Source organism: Pongo pygmaeus, chromosome 3, assembly GCF_028885625.2.
Source record: "Pongo pygmaeus isolate AG05252 chromosome 3, NHGRI_mPonPyg2-v2.0_pri, whole genome shotgun sequence".
Classification (NCBI taxonomy): Eukaryota; Metazoa; Chordata; class Mammalia; order Primates; family Hominidae; genus Pongo; species Pongo pygmaeus.
In genome coordinates, this window is record NC_072376.2 from 151,700,062 (window position 1) to 151,711,787 (window position 11,726).

The window sequence follows — 11,726 nt, forward strand, 5'->3', positions numbered from 1 at the left end:
GAAGATGGCTGATTTTTTCTTAAAGAGAGTTGCCCAGATAATAAATGTTTTCTGACTTTTCACTTCACTTAGAGTCAAACCTACCACTTAGCTGATAACAGCTCCTAGCTGCTTTAACCAAAACAGCAATAATCTTTTGTAGCTTCAGCCTGCTTGTTTGACCTCTCCTTAAAATAATTGCTGAACTGGGCTTTAAAAGTCTAGAAGGAAATCAGATAAAAAGTATAAACAGGATTAATGTAATATTTTACATCAATGCAATAATAACTGCCTCAAGATCCTGCCCAATTTGGAGTTCACCTCTAGACTCAGCAGATCCATAAGCCACAGAGTCCACAGGAAACCAAGCATAGTTTCTGACTTAGGGCAGGTATGAAAGGCTCTATCTTAAGTCAGATCTTTTTAGTGCCAATCCAGGTTTTCTCTACTCATTATGATTTGAGATCTCTCTCTCTCTTTCCCTCCCTCTCTCTTTCCCCAGTATTTGTCTTTCAGTATTCAAGACCAGCCATCTATTTTATTTCCAAAACTTGTTTGCAACTAAACAAGAAAGTCTTTATGAATGGATATACTCATTTGTAAATAATAATAATAATACTTAGAGGTCTGTTGACCTACAAAAGACTAAACATAGAGTTCACAGGCACTAAAAGTGAGACTACCGTGCTCCAGTGTTGGTCAGTTCTCACCAACCAGCCATGCTCCCTTTGTCTTTAAGGCCCTGACATTGAAGACTGAAGAATATCAGATTACTCCTCAGACTAGCATCAGCATCACTCAAAGAACTTGAAAATGCGTATTTCTGGAGGCTACCTCACTGACTGAAACAGAATCTCCAAGAGTGAGGAAAGGCTGGAGTGCAGTGGCATGATCTCAGCTCACTGCAACCTCAACCTCCTGGGCTCAGGTGATCCTTCCACCTCAGTCTCTCAGGTAGCTGGGACTGCAGGCACATGCCACCATGCCCAGCTAATTTTTGGTAATTTTTGTAGAGAAGGGGTTTTGCCATGTTTCCCAGGCTGATCTCGAACTCCTGGGCTCAAGCCACCAGGAAATAAATTTTTAATGAGCACTTGGATGATGTTTATCATCTTACAAGTTTGAAAACACTGACCTAAATTATCTCAGTTGGCTCTTCCCAAAGCATGTTTCATTAATGAGAGGTTCTCACCCTGGCTGTACAGTGCAGTAACTTAGGAAGCTTCTTACACAAGCCAATGCCCACCACACCACCATTTTAATTCAAATCTGCAGCCATAAATGACAGCCACTGGTGCAACACCAGCTCTGCAAGATGCCCCATGAAAAACCAAGGGTTTTCAAGTAGAGTAAGTTTAGAAGGTGCTGGTCTTTAAGCCCCTCTTTTTGATTTGCAGTAGAAATGGTCAAAGTAAAGACTCTGGAAGTCCTACAGCAAAAATCAAATGTAATTTTATTTATATTTGTTTAAATGTACTTAAATTTGGCCAGTGGTGGCTCATGCCTATAATCCCCGCACTTTGGGAGGCCAAGGTGGGTGGACCACGAAGTCAGGAGTTCGAGACCAGCCTGGCCAATATTGTGAAACCCTGTCTCTACTAAAAAATACAAAAATTAGCCAGGAGTGGTGGCACACACCTGTAGTCCCAGCTACTTGAGAGGCTGAGGCAGGAGAACCGCTGGAACCTGGGAGGCAGAGGTTGCAGTGAACCAAGATCGCACCACTGCACTCCAGCCTGAGTGACAGAGCGAGACTCCATCTCAAAAAAAAAAAAAAGATATGTGTATATATATATATACACACACACATACACATACACACACACACACACACTTAAATTTGTGCTCCAAATTTAATTGCCTGCAAAGAGAACTTGTTTTGTCATCTTGCTTGTTTGGTGGCTAGATGGTTGCTTTTTACATAATATGAATGAGAATCCTGTATAGTAGGAATGTACTTAAATAAAGCCTGTTGCCCTGTTTTCTGAGTGAAGAACTAGCCTAGATGTTCCAATTTAGTTTGCATGGCAACTCCTGTATTCTGCTTCCATTTAGCTCCTCATTTCTGTTTCTATTTACAGTTTACTGTTTATTTCATTTCTATCTCTGGATTTTGTATTGGCACTGACTCACTAAACTTGATTGTAGGTTCTCCCTTGAGGAAATTGACAAAGACAAACCTTTTTTACCCCTTTCCTTTCATTCATCCTGATTTAGGGCAGCCTGAAAGAACTAACCCTGCCCAAATGCAATGCTCTATCTTTAAGTTTTATGTAGATATATCATATTCACAGATTTTTTTATTATACTTTAAGTTTTAGGGTACATGTGCACAATGTGCAGGTTAGTTACATATGTATACATGTGACATGCTGGTGTGCTGCACCCATTAACTCGTCATTTAGCATTAGGTATATCTCCTAAAGCTATCCCTGCCCCCTCCTCCCACCCCATAACAGTCCCCAGAGTGTGATGTTCCCCTTCCTGTGTCCATGTGTCTCATTGTTCAATTCCCACCTATGAGTGAGAATATGCGGTGTTTGGTTTTTTGTTCTTGGGATAGTTTACTGAGAATGATGATTTCCAATTTCATCCATGTCCCTACAAAGGAAATGAACTCATCATTTTTTATGACTGCATAATATTCCATGGTGTGTATGTGCCACATTTTCTTAATCCAGTCTATCATTGTTGGACATTTGGGTTGGTTCCAAGTCTTTGCTATTGTGAATAGTGCCGCAATAAACATACGTGTGCATGTGTCTTTATAGCAGCATGATTTATAGTCCTTTGGGTATATACCCAGTAATGGGATGGCTGGGTCAAATGGTATTTCTAGTTCTAGATCCTTGAGGAATCACCACACTGACTTCCACAAGGGTTGAACTAGTTTACAGTCCCACCAACAGTGTAAAAGTGTTCCTATTTCTCCACATCCTCTCCAGCACCTCCTGTTTCCTGACTTTTTAATGATTGCCATTCTAACTGGTGTGCGATGGTATCTCATTGTGGTTTTGATTTGCATTTCTCTGATAGCCAGTGATGGTGAACATTTTTTCATGTGTTTTTTGGCTGCATAAATGTCTTCTTTTGAGAAGTGTCTGTTCATGTCCTTCACCCACTTTTTGATGGGGTTGTTTGTTTTTTTCTTGTAAATTTGTTTGAGTTCTTTGTAGATTCTGGATATCAGCCCTTTGTCAGATGATTAGGTTGCAAAAATTTTCTCCCATTTTGTAGGTTGCCTGTTCACTCTGATGGTAGTTTCTTTTGCTGTGCAGAAGCTCTTGAGTTTAATTACATCCCATTTGTCAATTTTGGCTTTTGTTGCCATTGCTTTTGGTGTTTTAGACATGAAGTCCTTGCCCATGCCTATGTCCAGAATGGTAATACCTAGGTTTTCTTCTAGGGTTTTTATGGTTTTAGGTCTAACGTTTAAGTCTTTAACCCATCTTGAATTAATTTTTGTATAAGGTGTAAGGAAGGGATCCAGTTTCAGCTTTCTACATATGGCTAGCCAGTTTTCCCAGCACCATTTATTAAATAGGGAATCCTTTCCCCATTGCTTGTTTTTGTCAGGTTTGTCAAAGATCAGATAGTTGTAGATACGCGGCGTTATTTCTGAGGGCTCTGTTCTGTTCCATTGATCTATATCTCTGTTTTGGTACCAGTACCATGCTGTTTTGGTTACTGTAGCCTTGTAGTATAGTTTGAAGTCAGGTAGCGTGATGCCTCCAGCTTTGTTCTTTTGGCTTAGGATTGACTTGGCGATGCAGGCTCTTTTTTGGTTCCATATGAACTTTAAAGTAGTTTTTTCCAGTTCTGTGAAGAAAGTCATTGGTAGCTTGATGGGGATGGCATTGAATCTATCAATTACCTTGGGCAGTATGGCCATTTTCATGATATTGATTCTTCCTACCCATGAGCATGGAATGTTCTTCCATTTGTCTGTATCCTCTTTTATTTCCTTGAGCAGTGGTTTGTAGTTCTCCTTGAAGAGGTCCTTCAGGTCCCTTGTAAGTTGGATTCCTAGGTATTTTATTCTCTTTGAAGCAATTGTGAATGGGAGTTCACTCATGATTTGGCTCTCTGTTTGTCTCTTATTGGTGTATAAGAATGCTTGTGATTTTTGTACATTGATTTTGTATTCTGAGACTTTGCTGAAGTTGCTTATCAGCTTAAGGAGATTTTGGGCTGAGACAATGGGGTTTTCTAGATATACAATCATGTCATCTGCAAACAAGGACAATTTGACTTCCTCTTTTCCTAATTGAATACCCTTTATTTCCTTCTCCTGCCTAATTGCCCTGGCCAGAACTTCCAACACTATGTTGAATAGGAGTGGTGAGAGAGGGCATCCCTGTCTCGTGCCAGTTTTCAAAGGGAATGCTTCTAGTTTTTGCCCACTCAGTATCATATTGGCTGTGGGTTTGTCATAGATAGCTCTTATTATTTTGAGATACATCCCATCAATATCTAATTTATTGAGAGCTTTTAGCATGAAGGGTTGTTGAATTTTGTCAAAGGCCTTTTCTGCATCTATTGAGATAATCATGTGGTTTTTGTCTTTGGTTCTGTTTATATGCTGGATTACATTTATTGATTTGCGTATATTGAACCAGCCTTGCATCCCAGGGGTGAAGCCCACTTGATCATGGTGGATAAGCTTTTCGATGTGCTGCTGGATTCGGTTTGCCAGTATTTTATTGAGGATTTTTGCATCAATGTTCATCAAGGATATTGGTCTAAAATTCTCTTTTTTGGTTGTGTCTCTGCCCGGCTTTGGTATCAGGATGATGCTGGCCTCATAAAATGAGTTAGGGAGGATTCCTTCTTTTTCTGTTTATTGGAATAGTTTCAGAAGGAATGGTACCAGTTCCTCCTTGTACCTCTGGTAGAATTCGGCTGTGAATCCATCTGGTCCTGGACTCTTTTTGGTTGGTAAGCTATTGATTATTGCCACAATTTCAGATCCTGTTATTGGTCTATTCAGAGATTCAGCTTCTTCCTTGTTTAGTCTTGGGAGGGTGTATGTGTCGAGGAATTTATCCCTTTCTTCTAGATTTTCTAGTTTATTTGCGTAGAGGTGTTTGTAGTATTCTCTGATGGTGGTTTGTATTTCTGTGGGATCGGTGGTGATATCCCCTTTATCATTTTTTATTGTGTCTATTTGATTCTTCTCTCTTTTCTTCTTTATTAGTCTTGCTAGCAGTCTATCAATTTTGTTGATCCTTTCAAAAAACCAGCTCCTGGATTCATTAATTTTTTGAAGGGTTTTTTGTGTCTCCATTTCCTTCAGTTGTGCTCTGATTTTAGTTATTTCTTGCCTTCTGCTAGCTTTTGAATGTGTTTGCTCTTGCTTTTCTAGTTCTTTTAATTGTGATGTTAGTGTGTCAATTTTGGATCTTTCCTGCTTTCTCTTGTGGGCATTTAGTGCTATAAATTTCCCTCTACACACTGCTTTGGATGTGTCCCAGAGATTCTGGTATGTTGCGTCTTTGTTCTCGTTGGTTTCAAAGAACATCTTTATTTCTGCCTTCATTTCATTATGTACCCAGTAGTCATTCAGGACCAGGTTGTTCAGTTTCCATGTAGTTGAGCGGTTTTGAGTGAGTTTCTTAATCCTGAGTTCTAGTTTGATTGCACTGTGGTCTGAGAGACAGTTTGTTATAATTTCTGATCTTTTACATTTGCTGAGGAGAGCTTTACTTCCAACTATGTGGTCAATTTTGGAATAGGTGTGGTGTGGTGCTGAAAAAAATGTATATTCTATTGATTTGGGGTGGAGAGTTCTGTAGATGTCTATTAGGTCCACTTGGTGCAGAGCTGAGTTCAATTCCTGGGTATCCTTGTTAACGTTCTGTCTTGTTGATCTGTCTAATGTTGACAGTGGGGTGTTAAAGTCTCCCATTATTATTGTGTGGAAGTCTAAGTCTCTTTGTAGGTCACTCAGGACTTGCTTTATGAATCTGGGTGCTCCTGTATTGGGTGCATATATATTTAGGATAGTTAGCTCTTCTTGTTGTATTGATCCCCTTACCATTATGTAATGGCCTTCTTTGTCTCTTTTGATCTTTGTTGGTTTAAATTCTGTTTTATCAGAGACTAGGATTGCAACCCCTGCCTTTTTTTGTTTTCCATTTGCTTGGTAGATCTTCCTCCATCCTTTTATTTTGAGCCTATGTGTGTCTCTGTATGTGAGAGGGGTTTCCTGAATACAGCACACTGATGGGTCTTGACTCTTTATCCAATTTGCCAGTCTGTGTCTTTTAATTGGAGCATTTAGTCCATTTACATTTAAAGTTAATATTGTTATGTGTGAATTTGATCCTGTCATTATGATGTTAGCTGGTTATTTTGCTCGTTAGTTGATGCAGTTTCTTCCTAGTCTCGATGGTCTTTACATTTTGGCATGATTTTGCAGTGGCTGGTACCGGTTGTTCCTTTCCATGTTTAGTGCTTCCTTCAGGAGCTCTTTTAGGGCAGGCCTGGTGGTGACAAAATCTCTTAGCATTTGCTTGTCTGTAAAGTATTTTATTTCTCCTTCACTTATGAAGCTTAGTTTGGCTGGATATGAAATTCTGGGTTGAAAATTCTTTTCTTTAAGAATGTTGAATATTGGCCCCCACTCTCTTCTGGCTTGTAGGGTTTCTGCCAAGAGATCCGCTGTTAGTCTGATGGGCTTCCCTTTGAGGGTAACCTGACCTTTCTCTCTGGCTGCCCTTAACATTTTTTCCTTCATTTCAACTTTGGTGAATCTGACAATTATGTGTCTTGGAGTTGCTCTTCTTGAGGAGTATCTTTGTGGCGTTCTCTGTATTTCCTGAATCTGAATGTTGGCCTGCCTTGCTAGATTGGGGAAGTTCTCCTGGATAATATCCTGCAGCGTGTTTTCCAACTTGGTTCCATTCTCCCCGTCACTTTCAGGTACACCAATCAGATGTAGATTTGGTCTTTTCACATAGTCCCATATTTCTTGGAGGCTTTGTTCGTTTCTTTTTATTCTTTTTTCTCTAAACTTCCCTTCTCACTTCATTTCATTCATTTCATCTTCCATCACTGATACCCTTTCTTCCAGTTGATTGCATCGGCTACTGAGGCTTCTGCATTCTTCACGTAGTTCTCAAGCCTTGGCTTCCAGCTCCATCAGCTCCTTTAAGCATTTCTCTGTATTGGTTATTCTAGTTATACATTTGTCTAAATTTTTTTCAAAGTTTTCAACTTCTTTGCCATTGGTTTGAATTTCCTCCTGTAGTTTGGAGTAGTTTGATCATCTGAAGCCTTCTTCTCTCAACTCGTCAAAGTCATTCTCCATCCAGCTTTGTTCCGTTGCTGGTGAGGAGCTGCGTTCCTTTAGAGGAGGAGAGGCACTCTGCTTTTTAGAGTTTCCAGTTTTTCTGCTCTGTTTTTTCCCCATCTTTGTGGTTTTATCTACTTTTAGTCTTTGATGATGGTGATGTACAGATGGGTTTTTGGTGTGGATGTCCTTTCTGTTTGTTAGTTTTCCTTCTAACAGACAGGACCCTCAGCTGCAGGTCTGTTGGAATTTGCTAGAGGTCCACTCCAGACCCTGTTTGCCTGGGTACCATCAGTGGTGGCTGCAGTACAGTGGATTTTTGTGAACCGCGAATGCTGCTGTCTGATCGTTCCTCTGGAAGTTTTGTCTCAGAGGAGTACCCGGCCGTGTGAGGTGTCAGTCTGCCCCTACTGGGGGGTGCCTCCCAGTTAGGCTGCTCAGGGGTCAGGGGTCAAGGACCCACTTGAGGAGGCAGTCTGCCCTTTCTCAGATCTCCAGCTGCATGCTGGGAGAACCACTGCTGTCTTCAAAGCTGTCAGACAGGGACATTTAAGTCTGCAGAGGTTACTGCTATCTTTTTGTTTGTCTGTGCCCTGCCCCAGAGGTGGAGCCTACAGAGGCAGGCAGGCCTCCTTGAGCTGTGGTGGGCTCCACCCAGTTGGAGCTTCCCGACTGCTTTGTTTACCTAAGCAAGCCTGGGCAATGGTGGGCGCCCCTCCCCCAGCCTTGCTGCCGCCTTGCAGTCTGATCTCAGACTGCTGTGCTAGCAATCAGCCAGACTCCATAGGCATAGGACCCTCCGAGCCAGGTGCAGGATATAATCTCCTGGTGCACCGTTTTTTAAGCCCGTCGGAAAAGGCAGTATTGGGGTGGGAGTGACCCGATTTTCCGGGTGCCGTCTGTCACCCCTTTCTTTGACTAGGAAACAACTCCCTGACCCCTTGAGCTTCCCAAGTGAGGCAATGCCTCACCCTGCTTCCGCTCACGCACGGTGCGCTGCACCCACTGTCCTGTGCATACTGTCTGGCACTCCCTAGTGAGATGAACCCGGTACCTCAGATGGAAATGCAGAAATCACCCATCTTCTGCGTCACTCAAGCTGGGAGCTGTAGACCGGAGCTGTTCCTATTGGGCCATCTTGGCTCCCGCCCTATTCACAGTTTTTAATACGATGATATCCAGGTTATCAACTCCAAACAAGAGTGGGTTCAAAAATGGGACTATAAAGACCATGCATACCCTGGAGCTGGTGCATGGTTGGGTCCCCACTGCAGGAACATTAACACAAGAGGGAGGGTCAGCCACAGTTACCATGCACACACACACTTCCCTAGTCTGGACAATTTCCTGAGGAAGAGCAAAAGTAAATCATTAAAATACCTGGAGAAAATAAAGTGGAAAATAATGGACTCTCAGAAAAAAAGAGAGAGAAATAAAAAGGAACTTTGAATTATTTGACATTAAGTTTCTTTTCCACTTACATAGTGGAAATCATCCTTCTGGTTGGCACTAACTCTATAGCAGGACTTCCCCCACAGCAGCACTGTTGACATGTTTGGCTGGATAATGACTTGTGGATGCTCCTATGCACTGTAGGATGTTTAGCAGCATCCTGCTTTCTACCTACCAGATATCAGTAGCTACCTACCAGATATCACTACCTACCCCCACAACCACTGCCCACGCAACTGTAGCCATCAAAAATGTCTCAGACACTGTCAAACATCAATTGGAGGCAAATGCCCCAGATTAAAAACCACTGCTCTAAGCACAATTTCTATACATAAAACATTATGAAACCAAGACTCAGTGAGAGAAATAAAAAAGTTAAATCACAAATCTTTTTTCTAGATAATTTAACTTTAATCATACAACAAAATATGGATAAATATTTTTCTAAGTTTCCTCAAGGTTTGTATTTCCTATAACAATGTTAATCATACTCTTTTTTAACTCTCCAGTTAATTAGGGTAGAGGGATGGATGGTAGTGTTTATGTAGAAAGGCAAATTTCTAAGGTGAACCTAGAATTTTCTTTTTAAATACCAAGAAAGTTGGGGAATTATGATTTTGCTATATGAAAGTTTAAAATATCGCATGTTAATTAAAAATAGCCCCAATAAAAAGGGAAATAAGAGGAAAATTCAAAATAAATGTAACAAAGATTAATGTTCAAGATGTGAAGAATCTACCAAATTAATTCTGTAAAAAAAAAAAAAAGAAAAGCACTGAGATTGCAATAGATAAGTGGCCAAAGACACACACAAATAATTCACAAAAGAGAACACTCAACAAGCAAACAATAATGAGCACTAGAAAATTGTTAGCCTCACTAGAAATCAAACTAAATTAAACACAATTTTTGCCTATAAAATTAGTCTCTTTTTAATTAAGGAGATTCTGCACTGATAAATGTGAGATGAAAAAGACACTCATATGCTGATAAGTTTTTAAAATGAATTTGGCAAAATTATGAGCCTTAAAAATGTTCACTTTGCATAATCTATTCTAAGAAATTAATCCTAATTACCGGAAAAGCTCAAAGATGCTCATTATAGCATAATCTAAGAAAATGAAAAATTGAATATCACCTGGATTCCCAATAAATAATTTATGTTGGAGAGGTTACATTGTAGCAATTAAATGTAGTATTATGAAGCCATTAAAAAGTTGCTTTAAAAAGCAGGTACTCAAAATCATATATTGAAGGGGGCTAGATAGTTACCAACTGAAAGGCTGACCCTAGTTACCTTTGAGTAGCTGTAATATGGGAAAAAATTTTCACTCCTTCTATTTTATATTTCTGAATTTTTTGTAATGAGTGTGTATTACTTCTACAATGGAAAAAGTAAACTCCATAGAAAAATGATTCACTTTTTTTAAAGTGCATCGCTAAATAGTGAGGCATTAAAATGAGTTGGCTTCTCAGTCATGTTTTCTCCAGATTGAGCTATTTTGAAAACATTCTCATCATTTAAAAGATGATTGAAGCCAAGGAAACCTAATCTGTTCTAATTTCAGGGTCATCAACCTCAGCCACATAAACAACCAGGGGAAGATGGATTCTGGAATACACTTAAGGAAGCTTTAAGACATGATTGTTCTCCCTTCCCTAGGCACATTTTTTTAACTGAATATGTGAAAGACGTTCTTTTCTACATAGCAACAGGAAATCACAAACAGGGAAAAGTAACATCAAGTCCACTCATTTACCTAGATAACTTTAAAAGTAAATAATGAATACTCAGCATCTGCCTTTCCTCATTATTAAAAGTCTGATCAATAATATTTATTGAGTATTCCTCTGTTCCCTTTATCATACCAATCCATGAAACATGAGAAAAAACAAAAGACATGAAAAGATCTCAATTCTGAAATCAATCAAATAATGAGGAAGTATAAAAAGATAGATTAGATAGAGAATCATTATTTCCTAATAATTCAAGATAAAAATTCACAGAGTTTAGGAACTGGAAGTTACTTTAAATTCAACTAGTCCTACTTCATTTTGTATAGGCTTTCATATCAAAATAAAGAGGAATGCCGTAAGAGGTCATTGTACATGGATGTCAAGGCAAGCTCTAATAGTGGTGAGATCCTTAGAATCAGAGTCTTAGATTAAATTAAGGGATTAAATTAAATTAAGCAACTAAAATGGTAGTATAGTACCTTTAGTCATTGAAAGTAGGATTCCTCTCTACATCCTGAAGGAAGGTGGTCACCCTGATGCCATCACTCAGGTTCTTCTAGGCAGGCCACCCCCTTAAGAATGATCACTGATGCCTTCATCTCTATCATATTCCAGGATCATCTAAATTTTGCCTGAAAAATACCTCTTGTCCATCTCACCCTTTCAATTTCCATCAATATAGATAGAAATAGTAAGAAAATCATGGCATTAATTGAGTCTGAAAAGGAGCTGGGCTAAGATGGTGGCAAGGAGAACAAAGAGGATGGGTGGAGATGAGATATACCTAAAAAAAAAAAAAAAAAAGGAAAGGCAGGAGTTGATGACTGACTAGATATAAACATGATGCCCATGTTTTCTGAACCAAAAAAAAAGTGGGATACATGGCCTGACAATCATGAAGGTACTTCTCAGTTCAATGGGGCAGGATATTTGCCCTCAGGACCAACTCAGAAAATCCATTTAGAGGGATTTTTTTTAAGTGAGCATGACCAGGAGTTATAGAATGGGAGTCAGGATCAAAGAGTGGGGAGAGCCAGGCAATAGGTAGAAAAGGAAGCACTCTTTAAGCTTCAAGTACTACGTTATTTTCTTTTTCTATTCAAGCATGTTCTCTTCTGCTGGAGAATGCTTTGTTAAACTGATCTGAGGTCGTTTCCATCCTCATGAGAAATCTGATGCAGTATTTCATCCTAAACATTATAAAGCTTGGCATTAAAAGCTTCCCCAAGTCTATTTTCCCCTGGAGTCAGGTACCGTTTGTCAT